We start from the raw sequence: 10,449 nt of genomic DNA on the forward strand, positions 1-10,449 counted from the left end.
AGCCCTTACGCCTGCCACACTTCTCCTTGCATGCAGGTGCTACCTTCCTGGCTGAGGTGGATCCCATCTCAGCTCCCTTGCTGCTCCCTTGCTTGCTTGCTTCCTTCCTCACAAGCCTGAGAAAAGGAAGGAAGGCAGCAGAGCATGGATCTAGGACTTCGGAAAAGTAAACTTTGACTCCCTCAGGGAACTGATGGGCAGGATCCCTTGGGAGGCCAGTCTGAGGGGGGGAAAAGGAGTCCAGAACATCTGGCTGTACTTTAAGGAAACCTTACTGAGGGCACATGAATGAACCATCCTGATGTGCAGGAAGACTAGCAAGTATGGCAGAAGACCAGCTTGGATTAGTAGGAAAATTTTTCAGTGAGCGAAAACACAAAAAGGAAGCTTACAAGAAGTGGAAACTTATACTCCTCCTTAGTTGGTTGTCTAAGAGTATTGCTCAGGCATGCAGAGATGAAATCAGGAAGGCTAAAACACAATCGGAGTTGCAGCTAGCACATGCATGTGCACCCCCTGAAAGCACTGGTGCACCCCTGTCAGCCAGCGTTCCTGAGCAGGGGGGGCAGGCAAGAGCGCTGGTGCCCCCCTGAGAGCGCTGACTGCAGATATAGATGTGGTCCCTCTATGGTTGATCCCACTGACCCAGAAGTGCCAGTTGTGCACTTGGAAATGCCAGTTGCGTGCTGCTGCCAGTTGCAGGTTGGCACGGCTGGCTGTGGGGGACCCCTCCCACCCCCGGTTGCTGACTCTCAAGTGAGGGAGTACCAGTCACCCATGCTATCAAAGGATGTGAAAGATAACAAAAAGGGTTTATACAAATATGTCAGTAACAAAAGGAAAATCAGGGAAAGTGTAGGGTCTTTACTAAATGGGGGAGGCAACCTAGTGATAGATGATGCAGAGAAGGCTGAAGTACTCAATGCCTTTTTCACATCAGTCTTCACAGGCAAGGTCAGCTCCCAGACTACTGCATCTGGCAGCACAGTTTGGGAAGAAGGTGAGTAGCCAGCCGTGGCAAAACAACAAGTTAGGGACTATTTAGAAAAGTTGGATGTATACAAGTTCATGGGGCCAGACAGCATGCACCCAAGGATGCTGAGGGAATTGGCTGATGTGTTTACAGAACTGGTGGCCATTATTTTTGAAAACTCATGACAATTGGGAGAGGTCCCAGATGACTGGAAAAGTGCAAATATAGTGCTCATTTTTAAAAAAGGGAAGAAGGAGGATCTAGGGAACTACAGAACAGTCAACTTCACTACTGGAAAAATCATGGAGCAGATCCTCAAGGAATCCATTTCTAAGCACTTGGAGAAGAAAAAGGTGATTAGGAACAGTCATCATGGATTCACCAAGGGCAAGTCATGCCTGACCAACTTGACTGCCTTCTATGATGAGATGACTGGCTTTGTGGATGAGGGAAGAACAGTGGTTGTGATATACCTCGACTTTAGTAAGGCTTTTGATGTGGTTTCCCACAACCATATCAAATAAATATAGTGCCATTTTTGCCTCCTGGATGGTCAGTAACAAGCAAGAGGGCCACCAGGGCCCCTCAGCCAATCAGGGGTCGGGTGTGCATGGGTGGACCTGGAAGATTAATTAAGTGATTAATTGAATCTGCTGGAGTGTGCTAATTAGCCCACTCCAGCAGCCTCTGTGTTATGTATATTCAACATCCCTGCACTTCAAGATGGAGGCAGGGGTGCTTTAACTAAAGCCTGTCAAATGAGCTTTAGTTAAAGCACCCCTACCACCCTTCTGAAGCATGGGATTCTAAATACATGAGATGCTGAGGGTACTTTAATTAAAGTGGCTCCCAAAACCTGCTCTAATTAAAGCACCCTACCCTCCCACACCCAGAAGTATGTGTAAAGATGCCCTTGGGTACTACATTTTGTGTTAGAGTGTTATCTTTTGTGTTGTGTCAGGACTGACTGTGTTGTTTTGCTTAGAGGTTAGACCATGGATTTGTATAAGAAAGATCCTGCCTCAGGCAGGGTTTGGACTAGATGACCTATGGAGGTCTCGTTCTGCCCTACTTCTCTATGATTGGGTGCCAACCTGGATAGGAGTATCTAAAGAAAGGTCTGTGTGGGCCTTGTGCAAGTGATGGACATTAGTGACTTGGTCCATAGGAATAAAGAATGAAGTAGTGGAGAGGTTTGGGGTTAATATTAAGAACTCTTTTTTGAGCTACACTGAGCTTGAGATGATGGCTACACTTCCACAAAGAAATGCCAGAGTAGAAAAGTGGGGGTGGGACTGCAGGAGAGGTAGATTCTTAGCTTTTCTCCATGCTATAGTGATAGATTTTGGAGTGAAAACCTCTTCTTGATGTGAACTGCAGTGTCATGACAACATGACTAGAACACACCTGTGCTTCTTGGATGCACTTTTCAATTGTTTGAACAAGAGCCCCACATGTAGATGCAGCCAAACTAAATGAATTATATTTTGATTCAAATGTGACCTTGCTGGCTGTAGCTACTTTTAACCTCTGTGCAATTCCATTGTATTGTCTGATGAATTTCATCTTGCAGAAGTTGCAATTGAATACATTGAAAAGAACATTTTTTCCAGCTCTTTAGTTGGTCTAATAAAAGATATCACATTTACCCAAAGAACCTTGTCTGCCAACTTGCAGAAATTTCTGTTTAACTCATCAGGGTAGATGGACGTTCAGCTGCTTTACTTCTTATTTACTTGGCAACAGGCCATAGGTTTTTAAGAGTGTGTTTTAATAGCATTTTTTAAAGGGAAGGGAAAATGGTCCTTTAGGGTGTGTACAGAAGTTGCTTTTTTTGCCATTTAAAGTGCTTTATTGCACTTAACATAAGTGCATGGCTTTACAGCACTTTAAAAATGGGTACAGCACTCTAAATTAACCCTTGTTAAATGAGTTATTAAAGTTGAAGCACTGTATTTTACAGCATTTTAGCAACCTACAGCATATTAAATAATGTCTGTATGCTGGTTACATTTCTAACCAGTGGAGAAGCCCCAGGAGGTTGTGGAGAGCCCCCTGCCTCCTAGTTTGTAAAGTGCAGGGAGGCTCAGAGGCCCCCTCCCACCAAACACTGCACTTCTGTCATGCTTAAGAGTGCTGTAATTTTATAGTGCTATAAAAAGTTCTCTAAATTACAGCACTGTAAAACATGTATGGAGCACTTCTGTACACACCCTTGGTGATAATAGTCAGGCTATCTAGTTACATTTTTTTTAACTAGTAATTACCAGACCTAATGCTGTACTGAGTTTCAGAGGCTGGTAACTCCTAACAGGGGCAGCAAAAGAAATGGTAGCATGACTTCTCCAAAGTGGCTATTCCTAGAAATCTCAGAAGATGCCTTGCATTAGTTCTGAAACATACTGACTTCTTAGAGCTTTCTGCCGTGTGGCTGCTCTAACTGGTTCTGAAAAGGGAAAAAATGCATTTTTTCCTCATTCTCTTTATTACAATACTGATGCAGAATCATCAAGTCCATAGCTCCCAACTAAGCAGCTCCTTATTTCCATCCTTCTAGTTCACAACCCTGACATCCCTGATGGTAAAAGCTAAATACTTGGGGCCTGATTCCCACTAAGATTAAGGATCAAATTGTTAAAAAGGCGCCTCAAGTGGATATTCTAAGCACTTCTGGAAATCCCACTAGGTATCCAAGCAGGTAAAGGGCCTAACTCTGATTGAACTTGTGGAGAATTAATTGTCTAACCCAGGAGTCAGCAATGTGTTTGGGTCAAGTGACAACAACTCCAGCAACCTGGACTTTGAAGATATTAGCATGCCAGGGGTGCACATGGGGAAGTTGCAAGAGGCCTGATCCTTGTCATGACACCACAACTCCAGCTCCTTCACTGCTGTCTACCCTGAGGCGTGTGCGCCCCTGTGTGTACCAGGGAGCCCAGGGAGGCTACACTGGGATCCGGAGCCCTGACTCTGCTCATTGATGACGGTGGCTGCAGACATTCCTCTGGAAACATGGTGGAGAAGGGGCTGGGGCACAGGGCATGGGGTGGGAGGCTGACTTCTTCCCCACTGCATACCAGGCTCTGGCTGCACATGTAGGGGCAGGGCAGACCCCTCTGGGACTCCTCTGGGCCACAACAAGGACAAGGGCCACAGCCATGGTCTACCCCCAGCCCCATAGCCCATCCCCAAGAGATGCAGATGGGGGAAAAGGCTCATTTACATCTCCCTGATAGCATAGATGGGCCTGTAGATGGGTGTATGAATTCCTTTATGGCATACTTAGGCACGTGGGCTAGGTACAGACATTACACTCTTACCGGTGTAAGTGATCAGAAACTGGTCTACACCTGTAACAAAACGTAAGTTCGGCACACAAAAATGGTCTATACCCATAACAGAACAGAAGTTTGGCGCACACAGACTGGTTTAAAAATGATGGAATCTAGTCTAAGATTTACTGCCCCCTTCCTCTCCCCCTGGGCACTGTTCTGTTTACTACTGAGCTAAACTATGCTGGTTACAGAAAACCACGTAACTTAGATTGATTCTGCTTCAGGCTTTTTGAATGTCTGTACCTAGTCATGTGGCCAAACCCTGCTTTCATTTACACTTGTGCAAATCCTGCTGTGTCATTAAGACTGCCTGGCTGTACCCAACAGCTGAAATTTGGTTTTGATTCATCAGTATTCATATGGACTAGAAATTCAAGTTTCATCCCTGAACAAGTAGACTCTAAACTGCTGAGGAGTCCCCATGTGCTTGCTAGGCTTTTTGGGTAGCTTCTACTATTATTAACTCTCTGTTATGATCTCTGTTTCATGTTTACAAACTTGGGCCTAATTCTCAGCTGGGCTAAAATGGTACAGAGCCTTTAGTTTCATTAGAGCTACACTGGATTACACCAGCTGAAGGGCTGATTCATAGATATTTATTTTGCTTTAGCTCTTCTTCCTTGACAGGAATAATCTCTTTGGAATTCAAGCTCTAAAAATTAGCTACTGAAAGGCTCAATCCTGTAATTTCCCAGTAGTCTCAACTGCCATTGCCTCCATTGGAAGCTAAGAATGCTCAGCACTGCACAGAATGAGGCTCTAAGCCAGCTCAATGACTGTGCTTGTGCCAGCTCTCTAATTCTGGGGTAATGATAATAATCAGGCTTGCACTGAGTGTTGACACATATTTATTAATTGCAAGGTGCGGCAAGCTTTGCACTTTGCTAAGACAAACACTTGCAGAACAATGTGCATATAGTAGGCTGGAAACAAACCAGCCCTTGTGTCAGTGTTAGCTGAAAGAATAGGAAATTACTAACTGTTTGAGAGTCCAGACCTTTGAAAATCCTGCCTGGTGGACTGAGATATTCCTTTTGGTGTGTAGTTTTGTGTGTTTGTAGGTGTAAAATCTTTCCCACCCTGCCAGGAAGTTGCAAACTCTCTGCATCTCCAGCCATTCTTGAAATGATTCCAAGGTAATAGAATAGGGTCATGTTTCATGCCAGGATTGCCAGTGATTTAGCTGTGAAATTCCTAGACAGTGGGGAGTCAGACACAGGTCTCTTAGCTGCAGGCCTAGGTTAATATGCATGGTAATATATTTAAGCCACCAATAATGCAGATCACAGAATTAGGGAGAGAGATGTGGAAGGGAATAGATTGCCTGGCCAGGATGTAACTGAATGTGTAGAGTTCAACTACTGAACATTTAGGCTAAGTAGACATTCAAAAAGCCTGAGACTGAATCAGTTCAATCTTTGCAGGTTAGTCTAATCTGTGTAGATGGAGCCAAGAAGCAAATGAAGAGACATTCTCTTTTGATTCCAGAAATGCAGCTACATACCTGCAGTGACTCAGGCTAAAAGGCAAGAGATACTAGAGTAAGGCCTTCCTTCCCTTAGGCAGTGGCCAAAAGGCTAGAGGGAAGCTGAGTTAAGGGAGGAGCGGGGCATGGCCAGTCCCCAGCAGGATGAGTATAATAAACCCCCACCCTGGCCTGCAGGGACCCCAGCTGGGGAAGGAGGGGAAACAGCCCTTGACAGGCTTCTGTGAGGGGGAGGGGAGCATGGACAGACCCTGGCCCCCAGCTGGCACCGAAGGGATGAGCACTGAGAACGGGGTCATGGCCAGACCCCAGCCCAGGGCCTGAGGTGAAGGGGGGAAAGAGGGAGGGGGGAATCTCAGAGAAGTGGGGGTGGAGGGACCTCCAGAGAGCCTCTAGTGTCTACTCCAGCCCCTGCCTGAGCCCTGGCCAGACCCTCCCATACAAGCATAATCTAAAGAGTGGAGGGCTTGCTTGCCAGGGGGGCTCTGTACTGCTGGGGAAAAAAACCACCAAGGGTTTCCTGTGGCTGGTTTTGCCCCTCTGCCCCATACTGGGGCCCAGCACCGCAATCCTCCAGCCCTGAGCCCCAAGGCAGCATCACATAGAGTCCCCTTCCCCCCAATCCTGCAGTGGGGGAGGGAGGAGAAGGGGGAGAGCCCTGTCTGCTGCAGCAGCTCCATGACAGCCTGGCCTCTCCTGGGCTTGGGGGGCCAGGAGCAATCCAGGTGCACATCTCCCATGACCCCAGCCAAAGCTGCAGCTGGCTGGGAAGGGCCCTGTCCCCATGGCTCAGCCTAGCCCCACTATCTGCTTGCTTTGTCCAGGGCTGGGGCTGGGGCTGTGCTGTGGGGCTGAGCCAGGCCAGCTCATGGGCACTGCTTAGGGTGGGCATGGAGGGACCAGACTGGGCTGTGGGGGAAGAGCCCTTCTCAGCCAGGTGTGGCTTAGGCTGGGACCATGGGAGCTATGAAACTGTCCTGGTCTGGCCTGGCCTGCAGCCCCAGCCCCAGGTGAGGTGGGTGGATGGTGGGGCCAGGCCAGGCTGGGCCATGGGGACAGGTCTCTTCTCAGCCACTGTAGCTCAGGCTGGGGCTGTGGAAGCACACCAGAGCAGGGTTTCCCATCCCCCCGCGCCCCTTCTCAGCCAGCTGGAACAGTGACAGTGCTCACAGCTAGGGAGGAGAGGGGTGGGGTCAACTCTGCTCGGCTGGAGCAGATGGCCCAGTCCAGCCGAGGGCTGCAAAGCATTCTGGGATGCTGGGGGACTGAGAGCTAATTTAAACCAGGAAGGGGTCTGGAACAGAAATTTCATAAACCAGTTTGACCTAGATCAGTTAAGTCTGATACAACATTCAACCAGGTTTATCTTAAACCAGTTTCAGCCATTTTGAAAGAGGTTTATATGCACTAAATTTCTGTTTTGTTATAGGTTTAAATCAGTTTCTGATCACTTAAACTGGTTTATGTGTAACTTCTGTCCCTAGCCTTAAGCAGCTGTGGATTCAGAGTGTGTGGGATGGTGAAGATTTTTCCCACTGCCTTTAACCCTAGGGAAAAAAAAGTGATCAGTGGTAAGAGTGTTTATTTATTGGTTTGTAAATGGTGCCCGTGGACTTAGCACTAATTAGCACTTCCCTTTATTAGAAATGTGAACGTATTTTTTGCCTTGAACAAAATAGTTTATTATCTTCCAGTGGATCCATGGGTTTTGTAATGACATCAAAGAGGTGTTAGTATAGTTCAGAACCAAACAGAGGGCTCCAACCTCAGCTGTGTCTGAATTATGCTTGGCACCATTGCAACCCAGAAAAAGTGACTTTAACAGCTTTATAGCTTCTTGATCATGCATGTAGTTGATACAACTAAGAACAGCTAAGAACAGTTTTGGTGCTTCTCTAATTTGCAGCCCTCATAACCCTTCTCATAACTTAGTTAGATTAGTATTTATATAGACAGTGCTATGTCATCAACAGTGACCACTATGGGAACTAAGCAAAATATTCAAGAAGTGTCAGCCAGTTACTTATGGTTCCCTGAATCACAGAACAAAAGAAACTTCCCCTCATTTTAAGCACTTTCTATATGTCTAAAGCTGTCTAACAGAAAGAGAAACCATACCTGATAAAGTGCCAGCATTAATCCATTTGATATATTTAAGTGTGGCTGTTTAATGGCAACATATTAAGTTAATGCCACATTGATGGAATAAGAAATGGCATCTGATAGTTTCAAAAGATTTCTTATCGCAAGGAGGGAAGAAAAACGAAGATGATTTTGACTTCTCATTTCATTTCTCAGTGAATATGAACACCTTCAGTATTTATATTATTTACTGTTTACAGTGGTGAAGTCACTACTAAAAATCAAAGTGATTTGCAGAGCCCTGCCAGTTCTTTTTATATCTTCCTGACTGACTCAATAAACATCTGACACTTCAGTATTGTAACTAAGTACTGTACTGATTCTGCTTTTATTGAAAACATCTTTCTAAGAGAAGGAAATTGTCATTCTGCTTTCTCCAAAGGAATCTGACTTGTCTAGAAAAGCATTTGTAGAAGTGGTTCTTCAAATGCAGATGTGGCAAGTGGAAACAGTTAGGCCAGGGGTTCTCAACTTTTTTATACTCAAGGCATCCCTCATTAGACTGCAGGTACTCCTCACAAAATGTCATTTCTTAGTTTTCACTCTTTTTTTTGACTACAGAAAAGTAATAGAGCAACTCTTCTGTTGCAAAGAACTCAAAGGCTAGGCGTAGAAATTACACATAAATTGGGATAAAGGATCGGAAACTGTTCAAATCTATAACACAATAGAAATTCAGTGCACATGAACAGCTTACGAAGGCTAGGGACAGGAGTTACATGTAACCTGGTTAAGTGATCAGAAACTGGTTCAAATCAGTAATGCAACAGAAGTTCAATGCTCTAACAGCTTTTAAAATGGCCCAAACTGGTTAAAGATAAACCTGGTTGGATATAGTATCAGACTGAACTGATACTAGGTCAAACTGGTTTATGAAACTGCTATCCCAGATCCCTTCTCAGTTCAAGTTAACTCTCAGTCCCTCAGCATCCCAGGTTGCTTTGCACCCCTGAGCTGTGCTATCTGCTTCAGCAAAATAGGGTTGGCTTTGCCCCTCTGCTGCCTAGCCAGAGCACTATCACTGCTCTGGCTGGCTAAGCAGCGCATGTGGGGGGGAAATCTGGCTCTGGACCCTGCCTGGGATTTGCCTGATGGGGCTCAGCAACCCCTGATGGGCTTTTTCTCACTCACCACAGGAGCAGAGTTGGGGGGAGGGGGGCATGGCCAGACGCTGCACTGGGCTGGCAGAATGGGGCAGAGAGGGGGAGCGGGGTTTAAGCCTCCTCCCCGTCTTTCATGGGATCCCAGCTGGGGTCTTCTCTGCAGGGGCAGAGCAGCCCCTGACAGGCTTTTCCCATGCTCCCCACTGGAGTGGAAGAGAGGCATGGCTAGATGCTGGCCTGGATTGGCATGCTGAGGCAGAGGGGACAGGGTGTTTAAAACCCTTCACCCACACGAAACCCAGCCAAGGTCTGCGTGGCAGAGGTGGAGCAGCCTCTGACAGGCTTTTCTCCACTGTCACTCAAGTGGAGAGTGCAGGGTGGGGGCATGGCCAGATGGCAGCCCAAGTCAGCATGCTGAGGTGGAGGGGAGGGAGGGGTATTTAAACCTCCTCCCCAGCTCACATGGGACCCCAGATGGGTCTGCTTGGCAGGGATGGAGCAGCCCCTTCCTGGCTTTTCCAGTGGTGAGTGGGGAAAAGCCTGTCAAGGGCTGCTCTGCCCCTGCCAGGCAGACCCTGGCTGGGTGTCTGTGGGGGCCAGGGAGGGGGTTTTTAAACCCCCCTCCTCCCCTCCATGTGTTGGCCTGGACCAGGGTCTGGCCACTCCCCACCCCTTTCTGCTTGAGCAAGGGGAGGCAGACCCTGGCTGGGGGTCTGCGGTGGCCGGGGAGGGGGTTTAAATCCTCCCCCCCCGCCCCTGCCAGGTGTACTCCAGCTTCTCCATTCAATCTATGCAGTTCAGATTAACCTCCAAAGATTGAACTGATTCAGCCTTGGGCCTTGGGCTTTTTGACTGTTTAGACAAAACAGCCAAAACGGGTTGAAGATAAACCTGGATGGATGTAGGATCAGACGTAACTCATTTAGATTAATTCCATTTTTATTGAACTACTGCTTGTACTTAGCCATAAAGACCACGGCAGGGCAGAATGTCTTGAACTCTATAGATTTCTATTTGAATCTCTGAGTTTATCTTGTGAATCACATCTATGCGCCTGACAGAACTAGGGTGTCCAGCTCCCAGTGGCTGGAAGCCCAGAACTTGAGAATTTGAGGCCATAACAGAAACACTTCATGGCATGAAGTCAGATCCCAAAAAATCTGTGAATTCTGCCAAATACTTGCCACAGGGACATAAGAAAAGAAAGGACATAACAGAACTAACTTTGTGTGTCCCACATTACCCTTGAAATGATTGCAAAGCATCATTAGAGGGGCTGGACCGGATGATCTCACAAAGTCTCTTCCACCCCTAAATTTCTGTGAATTAAGAATCACCAAGTTAGGCACTGTAACAGGGTGGCTTGTCCTCTTAACAGGGGACAGCCAGCCCGGATGAGTAGCTGCAGCT

This window comes from Crocodylus siamensis, chromosome 5 (assembly GCF_052110815.1).
Source record: "Crocodylus siamensis isolate JL-2025a chromosome 5, ASM5211081v1, whole genome shotgun sequence".
Lineage (NCBI taxonomy): Eukaryota > Metazoa > Chordata > Crocodylia > Crocodylidae > Crocodylus > Crocodylus siamensis.